This window comes from Callorhinchus milii, unplaced genomic scaffold, assembly GCF_018977255.1.
Source record: "Callorhinchus milii isolate IMCB2004 unplaced genomic scaffold, IMCB_Cmil_1.0 Scaffold10, whole genome shotgun sequence".
Taxonomy (NCBI): domain Eukaryota; kingdom Metazoa; phylum Chordata; class Chondrichthyes; order Chimaeriformes; family Callorhinchidae; genus Callorhinchus; species Callorhinchus milii.
Genome location: NW_024704751.1, coordinates 16178256 through 16190840, shown reverse-complemented (window position 1 = coordinate 16190840; position 12585 = coordinate 16178256).

Sequence of the window (12585 nt, the reverse complement as noted above, 5' to 3'; positions counted from 1 at the left end):
GCCAACAACTGGGTTCCTACTTACTTCTTATTATAATTATTGTTTTGAAGCCCAGAATGGAAGGAAGGAGAGCTTCACATTATTAATTAACTATCTATCGGGAGTTGCCTTTGACTACTCTACTGCATGGTAATAATCTTTCTGCCCTGACTCTTTCTCTCTGACTTTCTCCCCATCTTTCATTTCTATGACTATTTGTCTCTGACTCTTACATCACACTTCACAATTTTAAACTATATATGGAGTCCTGTAGCTCAGTGGTTAGAGCACTCGCTTTGCAAGCGAGAGACCTGAGTTCAATTCCAGGCAGAGGGCGAAACCTTGGGCAAGTTTCCTTACTCCACACAGAGCCTAATAATAGTCCCTCCAAAACAAAACAATAATAAATTGGTCATTTTCAATCTACGACTGTTTGTGGGACATTGCTGTGCGCAATTGGCTGCCGGGTTCGCCCACAAAAAATACAGTCAATTCACTTTACAGTGTGTTCTGCGAAGCAGTGTGTTCACGTCCTCCCGACGTGAAAAGCGCTATATCAAATGCAAGGATTATTATTATAATAATTTATAATAATAATAATTGTTGCATTTGATACAGTGCTTTTCACGTCTTCTCGACGTCTCAAAGCGCTTCACAGAATATGCTGTAAAGTGAATTGACTGTATATTTGTGTGAAATGCGGCAGCCAATTGTGCACAGCAATGTCCCACAAACAGTTGTGGATTAAAAATAACCAATTTATTATTATTTTTATTTTTTGGAGGTACTATTATTAGGGGTGTGGAGTAAGCAAACTTGCCCAAGGTTTCGCCCTGCCTGAGTATACTAATCAATTGGACAAGCATCTTGGGACAACAACAACTTGCATTTATAAAGCGCCCTTGTTTTCAACCATGCCTTTGGTCTCCCTCCCACCCCTCTGCCTTCCCTCACCCTGACACCACCCCTCCCGCATGCTCGGGCCCCGACATCTGACTGTTCAGCGCTTTGGGACGTCCTCCCGACGTGAAAGGCGCTCTATAAATGTAATTTTTTTGTTGTTATTCACATGTCCTCCTGACGCAGTTTGTTGTTGTTGGACTGCAAGATTTGTTAGATTAAAAATCTACAAATCAGTGATTGAAGAGCAAACAAAGGCAGGGTGAGGTTTTGCTCTGCCTCAGGTAAACTCCAGGTATACCTGGCCTGAGGGTCAAATTCTGTGCTCTGTTAGCATGAAGTCTGGCACAAGTAACCACGAGGTCACCGCCTTTCTCCTTTCCTTGCGGACAGACTTGTCCAGTGGGAACATCACTTTTTCCTTTCTCAGGATGCTAGGGCTCAGCTCACAGCTACAGTTTTGGAGGAAGATGGAAAACCTGAAGTTTTTAATAATCTCTTATCAGGTGTAAAAGTCTCAAAGCACTTGACAGGTAATTACTGTTAAGTACAGGGCTGCTTTTTGTTGTAGACATGCGATTTTTGCATCCATAAACGCCCATTTATCTGAAAGATTGTTGGCCAGGCTACAGGGAGAAACTCCCTTTTCGTTTCCTAACAGTGTCACAAAATCTTTTTAAACGCAAACTAGAAAAGGCAGCCGGGACCTCAGGTTAACATTTCATCTGAAAAGGATGACACCTATGACAATAATAATAATCCTTCTATTTGATATAATGCAGCGCTCTCAACCCCCCCCCCCCACCCCAATACACACACATACCATACAGAACTGCGCTTGAGCGTCAGCCTAAACTGTACAGAGAGGGAAGAAGAGACTTTCACCTCAATAAAAATTATCAAGAAAAAAAGGAAAAGGTCAGAAGGGAGGAGTTAGCTACATTCCAGAAAGTGAGGAGGAAGAAGCCAAACAGTGGTTTCAATGTCAGAATAATAATGAACATTGCAATTGATACAGCGCCTATGGGGAGAGTGGAGGGAATATGATTAGAGGGGATTAGAGGGGGAGTGAGCACCAGTACAGACATGATGAGGATAAAGCAGTGAATGGAATTAGAATAGGGAGCTCCGGGGGGGAGAAAGCAACAGCACAGACACGATGGGGAGGGAGAGCAGGGAATGAGATTAGTGTAGAGAGTTTCAGTGGGGGAGCGAACACCAGGAAACACACGATGGGGAATAAGCTCCAGCACAGATGCAATATTTTACTGGTTGCACGAACCTGCATTTTTAGTGTCTTATCACATCAACACATCTCAAAGCTTCCCGAGTAATTGCTGTTATGCGTAGTGACTGTTTCTAGACAAATATGGCCAATTTACCCTCATCAACGTTCCATAAACCGCGGGGAGAAACTTTCCCATTTGCGCTGTGCACTCTCTGAGGTCCACCTGATCAGGCAGACAGCACCTGCCTCCATTTAAATGTCTCATTCCAAGTCCAGATTCATTGTTAGGGTATCCCTGACAGTGCAGCACAGCTTCCCCCCAACGCCCCACCACTGCTAGAGGGTCAGTCTGTTTTGTGAGCTCCCCGAGGTGGGGTTTGAATTTTGAAGTGAATTGAAGCGATGTGTCCGGCTTAGAGAAGGCTCTGGGATCAGTTTCTTAGAAGGGCAGGACATTGTTATTATATAATAATAATCCTTGCATTTGATATAGCGCTTTTCACGTCAGGAGGACGTCCCAAAGCGCTTCACAGAACACACTGTAAAGTGAATTGACTGTATATTTGTGGGCGAACGCGGCAGCCAATTGCGCACAGCAATGTCCCACAAACAGTCGTAGATTGAAAATGACCAATTTATTATTGTTGCTTTTTTTTTGGAGGGATTATTATTAGGCTCTGTGAGGAGTAAGGAAACTTGCCCAAGGTTTCGCCCTCTGCCTGGAATTGAACTCAGGTCTCTCGCTTGCAAAGCGAGTGCTCTAACCGCTGAGCTACAGGACTCCACATTTGTTATAAACATTTGTTCAGCTCAGCGCTGAATTTGAGGACAGCCACATCACTCTGCAATCTCAGGTGTGCTCCGGCAATTGACAAGAAGTACAAGTGCCTAATCACGGTCTGATATGTGGAGCCATGTTCAGAGAATGATCTTAAGCCATACAGGCAATGGTGCCCTTTAATTCTGTAGTTTCCAACAATATAATTGAATTGACATTTGAGTTCATTGTTCCATAAACCTGAATTATTATTATTGAGGCAAAGTGATGGATCAGCACCTTTCGGGCTTGTGGTGGGCGTTGTCGTTGATTTTGGGGGGGAGAAGGAAGCTTGCACAATTAACATCTCCACTGAATCCCAGCCAAGGCTCCGGGCATATTTGTTTTAATTACTGGTAAACACAACATGCATGCTGGTGCAAGTGCTTCTGAAAGGTACAGAGTTCGGCAGAGATCAGCCAGCACCAGGTGCCTCTACTTCACATGGTCTTATTTAACTGTTGTCTTCAACTGCTTGTCAATACAAGTACTATTTGCTTTCCTTATCTCTCTTCCAGCCTGCTCCGCAGCTATAAACACCGCAAAGAAACTTCCACCTACTGGAGCTCTCTACTCTAACTCCACTGGTTTTGGGGTGAGAAGGAAGCTTCTACAATTAGCATCTCCACTGAATCCCAGCTACCGGATGAGGCTATGGCATCACTCAGAGGATGGTTAGTGGGTCTGCGAGGGAACAGCTGATTCCCCTTTCCCTCTTCCCCCCCCCCCCCCCCAAAGATCAGATACCCTGGTCTCCATTACTCCACAACACAGCGAATTGTAGATCCACTGCCAAGTACGTTGATTTCAATACGGCGCTCTGCTTTTCTCCTCTACATTCTGCCAGCCTGGCGCAGTGGTAACACGCTCGCCTCAGAGCCAGAAAGTTGTGGGTTCAAAATCCGACATCATGTCTTGAGCTCACATAGTCTAAACTGACGTTGCAATGCAGTTCCGGCGATGTGTTGCATAATTGGAAGTGTTCGTCAAATAAAGTTCCCATCTGCCTGTTCAGGTGGGCATTAAAGATCCCGTGGTACTATAAGAAAAGAGAAAGGAGTTTCTCTCTCTCCCTGTATCCTGGCCAACAATCCCCCAGATAAAACTGGTCACTCGTTTCATAGCTGTTTGTGGGACATTTCTGGGTACAATTGTGCTGCTGAATTTGCCTACAAATACAGTCACTCCATTTTACAGTAAATCCTGTGAAGCAATTCAGACATCCTTCCGATATGGTAAGGCCGCTATACCAAATGCAAGGATTATTATTATTACATCAAAATAATTTCTCATGCACTTACAGAACAGACATCGAAACCACTTTTCGATTTATTCTGATTGTTGGGAGGGATATCACAAGTCTGGGCAGAGCAAAGCTCCGCAGATTCCACCCCCCCAACAAGATTGAAACCTTAGGGCAAACCATCCTTTCCAATTTACACCTCCGCAGTTGGGCAATTAATTCAGTTTGCTCAGGACTGTAAATGTCAAGGAGCCATTAGCTACTGTTGAGTCACTGAGGAATTTCCTTGGGATCTGCTCCTGATGAGAATGGGAAGGATTGATTTCCACTGGTGTAAAGTGTAAGTTTGGCCTGTGGGGATGGCAGGACTTTGCTCTTTATATGATTCCAGCTCAGGGGTGTATTGGGAAATGCCGTTTCATCACCCAATGCTCTGATAGTTTATCTCCCGGCTCTCTGGACTGGGTGTTTCCAAAGTCCTGTTATCCCCTGTTTTTTTTCTTACAATAAATTTTATTTTCTGTTGCAGATAAGTGAAGTGTAACAATGTCTGATACCATTAACTGCACTGTCAAGGAACGTGTTGTGGTCAGTACCTGGGACCATGAAAGACAATGGAAAAGGTGCGCTAAGAGATGTGTTTTTAACCACAGGGTGAAAAGCAGCCAAGAGATTTTCCATGGAGTGAAAGCATCGCAATTAGAACAACTCGCATGTAGCCGGTGTCCTTCACTTCACTCTCGTAGCCAATGTATAGACAGTTTTCTGATGGGAGCTCTCACCAACTTGCCCACAAATACACAAACAGTTCATTTCACACAAAACTCTGAAGCCCATTCAGATGTTTAATTATAAAGGGTTGTATTAAATGCAAGAATTATTATTGTAATAAACTAGAGGCTGGATTGAGACAGCCTGGGAGCTTTCTGGAGTGGAAGTCCTCTCCCTCTGATGCCATTTGTGCTGGATTCCTGTTAGTATCCCTGTAGAACCTGTGTATGAATCCCCTGCAAACCCCTCACTGTCCGGGCTCCCATGGGAATGAAGACCACTTGGTGCCAGGTTACAGCCCCCCCTCTCCAAGAAAAAGAAAGAAATCTTAGGCAAGTTTCCCACTCTACACGCCTCTGTTTACCTAGCAGTAAGTCGGAACATGGTTTTCAGTCAATTTACAGATCACTTTCCAGAGTAATAATCCCTCTCGCCCAAAAAATTGGGTCATTGAATCCAGGCTTATTTGTGGGACACTGCTGTGCACAATTAGCTGTCACTTTTTGCCCACAAAATACACAGTTCATTCACTTTACAATATATTCTGAAGTACTTTGAGAGTACTTGAGGTGAGTCTCAATGATGTGATAAGGCGCTATATAAAATGCAAGGATTTATAATGGTTATTATACAAATCTGAGAAGAAACCAATGAAGGATGAAGGAGGCAGCCGCCGGAGGAGCTTTGGAATCCGGTTTTAATCCTTATAACTGACAGAACTCATCAGCAACTGTTAGTGTCGGCATATTAATGGCCTGCTGTGTATCAGGCAAACAGGTTCTGTCTTGAGCTGCATCCAGAAGGATGGTGAGATGACCCCAGGCCCTTGGCTTTCTCTAGATTTGTGAACATGACAGCACATCACAAAGAGGTCTAATTCCTTGACTGTGGCCTTCTTAGAGGCTAAATCTCCAGAGGAGGAAACGTTGGAACATCTGACACTCTCCACTCTTCGGGAGAGTCTTAAAAAATCTGGTCTCTGCCCCCCCCCCACCCCACCCCCACCTTTCCCCCACAGACATTCCCAGAGTGGGCTAAGGACACAAGTCTGTGGCTCCTAGTAGGACTAGAGATCAAAGGGCAGATCGGGGTCAGCATCAAAGCCCTATACAGAAGAGCGAGTCTCACACGAGGGCGATACTGAGCGTGAAACAGTTTCAGAACCAAGTTCACTCCAGCAACATATTCTGCGAAGGCAGATCCCTGGATGCTCAAACTCTGCCGTTCACTAAGTGTGATTTTCTCTCAGGCTCTGATTACCCAATTATAATAATAATAATAATCCTTGCATTTGATATAGCGCTTTTCACGTCTTTTCGACGTCTCAAAGCGCTTCACAGAATAGACTGTAAAGTGAATTGACTGTATATTTGTGGCGAAATGTGGCTCGCAATCATTTTGTGAAACCCTCCCCCACATATTGAGTCACTGATGCTAATCCATCACCTGTCAGTTTGGTACTGACACCCTAAATATGGGCGGGTGCACCATAACCAAAGGTGAAACCGACATGTGATTAATTAATATTATCAACACAACATCTGGTAAGAATTACTGTGTTCCCCCTCCCTGTGATCAGCACGTTCTCCCTGCTTGATCAGCCCATCCCCTCCCCCCAGATGAGTGCTGCACTCACCTCCTTTTGGATGCTGTACTCTGTGTTCTCACTCACATCCAGCAACAGAGGATCCCAGGTACTCTCCACCCCTCATCCCCCAGGCTGAGTTCCTGATCACGTCAGACAGCAAAGCTCCCCTGCAGTGGCCAAATAACACCCTTTAGCCCAGCCCTGCCCCGTGATTGCTGGGTGCTGACACCCATAGCAAATTACATTCATATAGCATCTTTCAAGTCGGAAGGACTTCCCAAGGCGCTGGACGCTTAAGGGTTACCTAGGGTTATCCACAATCAGCACAAGAGCCACATTTCTCCAATGCCTTTCACAAAGAATGAACATCTCAAAAGAAACACAGACAATGGGGAGGAAAATAATTTAAGGCCGTCAATCAAAGGCTTGGACAAATAGAGAAGGGTTTTGAAGAGGAGAGAAGACATCATGTGAAGGGATGGGTAGCGGGGTGGGGGGGGGAGAGTTTGGGATATAAACTTGACACAGCACGTTTCCCCATTTATCCCATTCGTGTGGCTCAGATTCCTACCTCTGACTTCGGAATTGTCTCCCAAGCAGGCGTTCCTGGCACTTGGGTGTGATTGGATGATTTATCCATCGCCGTCAGTGCTAACTCCTCGAGGCTGGTGTACAAAGCTGGGATGTCCACTGTGCCCCCGCTGCTGTCCAGCACCCTGAGCAAAGCAACCATGAAAAATTAAGCCCCTCTGCGCCAAATGATGGGAGATCTCAGCGCCCCCATCCCAACTCTGTCATAGTGCTGGCAATGCCAAGCTCTGGCTCACCTTTCCATTGGAGACAATATCTGTGCCACAGTAACGTAAAGAAAACTTTTCATCCTCCCCTCTTTTGACAATTCTTTTTGGAGAATTCTAGTTCCTTTGTTACTGACCAACGATAAGGTGCCACTTACTTTCATCTTTGGTCAAGAGGCTGTGGATTCGAGAATTTTGAACACTCAATCTGGGCACACAGTACTGGGGAGAGGGAGAGAGCGCTCCATTGGTGAAGGCACTGTCCTTTGGATGAGACATTAAACCGAGGACCTGGCTGCCTGGTCAGAGGGATGTGAAAGATCCCATGGCAGCATTCTTTTCTCACCTGCCCTCCACACATGACCCTGGCAGTCTGTGTGCGTGGTTGGGGGGTTCTTGGTTAGTAATCAGGAGGTGGTGGGGGCTCAGCACAGACCCTCGGTTAAAGCCCAGCTGATCGATCTCTGAGACTTGCTGCATTATTCCAATAGGTCAGCGCCCTCTAGCAATGAGCCCATTGACTCTCACCCGAGTGACAACAAACTGACCACAAATTTACTCCAATAATTGATTATCGGAGAGAATTCTAGAATAAACCCGATACGCTTGCAATTGGTTACAAAAAAATATTGCGGAAACGAGGCATTGAAGATTGGTTAATCATTATCTTTTACGGTTGTCTTTAACTGCCTGTTAATCCACTTGCTATTTGCTTTCTTTATCTCTCCCATAGACACAGAAGGAAATCTTCCCCCAATTAGAGCACTCTACTCTTATCCCATTCCTTCCTCATTTTCCCCATCTTCTCTGTGTTGGTGGTAGAAATCTGGAATTCGCTCCCCCAAAAGGCCTTGGATGCAGGATCCATCCACACCTTCAAGAGTAAGGTTGATAGATTTTTCCTAGGTCATGGTATTAAGGGATATGGGGAGAAAGTGGGAAATTGGAATTGGAAGGATTAGTTGTGGTTCAGATCAACCATATCTAATTAAATGGCAGAACAGGCTCGAAGGGATGAATGGCCTCCTCCTGTTCTTATGTTCCTATGGTGCTCACTAGCTAGTGGAACTTCCTACTCGAATCCCATTCCCTGCTCTCCCCATCCTGTCTGTGCTGGTGCTTGCTCCCCACTGGAGTTCTCTACTCTATCCCCATTCTCTGCTTTCTCCGCATTGTGTTTTGCAGTCAGCATGTGCTGCACAGGGCATGGTGTGTGTGCACAAGGTGCTATAATGTCAGTGGATTTATCAATAGGCAGCCTATCATACCAGCCTGTGTTTACTCAGTTACTGTTTGCCTCCAAGCAGCTGGCTGTGCACAGTGGCATCAGCCAATCCCACCCTGCCCTATATTACATGCCGGTCTTTAAGAAGTTCACATTTATCATATTATCAGCAGTTTACAATGTTTGTTGTATTGGTTGGGGAATATGCTGTTGAGAAGCGTGTTCTTCCCAGTTTCCTGATCAAAAATCATCCAGAATAATTCTTGTTTCACACAGGCTGTGTCCTGGCTGCTGATTCCTCTCCTCTGCCCACTAGGGAGAAACCAGCACCAGAATCATGTCCTGTCTTCCAAAAGAAGAGGCCATTCAGCCCGTCCAATCTGCTTTATCAAGTTATTAAATCACAGCTAATCATTCAATCCCTGATTGTGGTGTGGCTACTTGTACCAACGTCTTAATTATGATAATAATAATCCTTGCATTTGATATAGCACATTATCACTCAGATGCTTCAAAGAGCTTTACAGGATATACTATAAAGTGGAGTGACTATTTTGTTGGTGAATTGCATCAGCCAGTTTCTGCGTAGCAGTGTCCCACAAACAGCCATGAAGTGAGTGACCAATTTTATTTTGGAGAATGTTGGCCAGGAGACCGGTAGAGAGAAAATCCCTTTTTGTTTCAAATAGTGCCATGGTATCGTTAACATCCACCAGAACAGACAGAACCTCAGTTTATTCATTCTGAAGAACATCTCTTGTTCTGTACCTGAGATTTTATTGACGTGGCAACACCCAGTGCTAATATTGACAGAAACATAAGCTCAGCCTAGGGCCAGGATGAATTATGACATTTAGTGAAATAAACAGCAGCCGTTCATTGGGTTACTGGATAAAGCCCTGGGTTAGGACCACTGCGCCATGTAGCTGTCATTACCGAGTCCCATAGCATCGTGATTAGCGAGTTCACCTTGCAACGAAAGGACCTGGGTTCGATTCTCAGGCAAGGCAAAACTTTAAGCAAGTTTCCTTGCTTCTCATGCCTCTGTGGAGTCCTGTAGTTCAGTGGTTAGAGCACTCAGCTCGCAAGTGAGAGACCTGTATTGATTCCTGGCAGGACCAAATGTTGAGCAAGTTTCCTTTACTCCACACACCTCTATTTATCTAGCAGTAAGTAGGAACCCGGTTGTTAGTCGATTGCGGATCACTTTTCCATGGGTAATATTTCCTTTAAAAATATAATAATAATAAATTGATCACCTCAATCCATGGCTGTTTGTGGGACACTGCTGTGTGCAATTGGCTGCACGTCCCCAAAATGTAGTCAATTCACTTTACACTATATTCTGTGAAGCGCTTTTAGATGTCTCAAAGATGTGATAAGGTGCTATATCAAATGCAAGGATTATTATTATATATACTATTATTTATTTAGCAGTAAGTAGGAACCAGGTTATTAGTCAAATAGAGTAACGTTTTTTGGGGGTAATAATCCCACAAAAATAAAATCCATGAAAAAAGTTAATTCATGACTGTTTTTAGAATGCTATATCAAATACACAATTGTCTGCCGCATTTCGCCCACAAAATATACAGTCAATCTTTTACAAAATATTCTGCAAAGCTCTTTGAGACATCTCAATGACATAATAAGGCACTATATCAAATGCAAGGATTATTATTGTTATATTTTTACAATGCAGCACTCTCTCTTACTCCAGCGCTGCACTGGAACATCAGCCTGGACTGTCAGCTCAGGTCTCCAACCTGCTGACCAAGAGGTGAGGGCAGGATACAGTCACCACACTGACATGAAGTGAAGCCCCATTAAAAGGGTCAAAGAGAGAGAGAGAGAGATAGAGGAGAGAGGGAAGGTGAGAGCCACACAGCCTGGAGACTGCTGTTTGCCATGGATGAAAGTAAAAAATTGTAATAACCGGCAGCTAATCCAAGACACAGTGAATCATCCTGCACCCAGTCACACGAGATGGTTTATTTACCTTTCTTTGGTGGCTTTCTCATGGTGTGATTTTCCCACCGTTCCTATTTTCTTATTGCAGGGTTCCTCTGCTCCCTGAGGCTGACTCCGGCCGCTCCCTGTATGGCCGTCCGCCTTGCCCACCTCCCTCAGGCTGGACTCACTCCTGGAGAAGAGTTTCCCAATAGACCTGTAAACCCCCTTCCACCTTGCGACGCCTTTCCCCTGCTTGTTCTTGCCCTCCGACATGTGGCTTTAATCGTTAACAAGCGATAACAGAGGCGAGAGGTGATAAGAGTGTCTGACAGGTGCACAGGTTTCACCTGGGAATGGAAAGAAAGTGTCCAATCCACAGGCAACTCCCTCAATCCTGGGAAGACGCACACACGGTGGGGGGGGGGGGCGGATCAGTGCTGATGGTCAGCCTCCTCGCCAATGATTGCTCAACAGATCAGAGGAACAAATATTAGCCAGAGAGAGAGAGAGAGAGAGGAATAATGGCTGGGGCATGAGAACTCACATTTGTCTCTTCCCCTCAAACTTTGATATTTTTCCTGTTTGTTTAATTCTCTCTTCAAAAATTTTTGCGCATTCTGCTTCAACCTTTCCTTGTGTAAAACCTTTCTCCTAACCTTTCCCATTGTGTTTGTGGGGATCTTACGTTTGTATAGCGCCTTTCACGCTAGGAGGTGCCCCAAGATGCTGGACAATCAGTGTTTCAGACCCGAGCTGGGGTCAAGATCAGAGAGGGTGGGAGGGGGCAGGGGAAGGAGGGTGACCAAAGGCACGGTCGAAGAGGAGGGTCTTGAGACGGGTCTTCAAGGAGGAAAGGGAGGGGGCGAGGCGGAGGGACTGCGGGATGCAGTTCCAGAGGATGGGGACAGAGAGGCTGCAGGCTCACCCGCCAATGGTGGACGATAAGAAGTGAAATAGCTTCGCTCTATTTTCCTCATCGAAAACCCGTCAAACATTTTGAACTGCAACAGAACGGGAGAAACTCCCTACTATTTTTCAATCGGGTTGTGGGATCTTTAACGTCCACCAGAACAGGCACAGACAGGTGTTCAGTTTAACATGTCATTCGGACGGTGCCACCTACATCAATGAAGTGCCCCCTCAATACTGTGCTGGAATGAACACTGTGGACTATGAGCTTTGTCTTTGCCAACTAACTCTGTACTGCCTTCAGATATTACTCCTACTTGAAGATGCTAAGTGCCAGTCACATGACTTGTGGCTGACCTGAAACGTAAAAATATTCAGACAATTTTAACACCAAGAAGCTGTAGTGTTTGTCCCTTTCACTAGATGGGGCACTTGACCCATTTCTGCTCATAAAGTTTATTAAGCTCTACAGATATCGTCTGCAACTGCACATCAACCCACCAAAGGTGGAACATTCTCAGTCCAGGCTGATGATCCAGTACAGTGCTGGTGGGGGGGGTGGTGGGGGGTGAGGTGCGGGGGGAGAGATGAATGCTGCGATGTCCTTCCGATGAGATCGAGGTTATCTGTATCTGTTCAGGTGGATGTTAAATATTCCGCAGTGCTGCTGCCAAAAAGAGAAGAGTGTTACCCCAGTATTCTAGCCAACAATTCTTCAGTTGGTGATTCACCTCCTGGCTGCTTGTGGGACATTGCAGTGTGCAAATTGGCTGCCAGGTTTGTCTACAAATACACAGTCACTGCATTTACAGTAATTACTGTGAAGTACTTTGAGACAATTTAGGATAAGGCGCTCTATCAAATGCGGACAATTATTATAGACAAAATTAAAGACACAGCGCACATAGACGCAGTGTAGTTACAGAACACTGTTTCAATGCTGACAAACTACAGTAGTAATTAACTACTATAAAGGAATTACCATGTGGTGTTGCTTATAACTGAACAGTAAACAAACCAGATAAGGAGATAGTTAATTGCTAAAGCTTCTGGCAGGAATGTTGATGTTGCCGCCCGACTCACCTGCTATCACTCCCATGTGGAGACCAAAGTCCCAATGGTGAGAGTGAGAGTTCCTCAGGTTGCTCCACCTCATGGAATTTGTACCTGGGAAC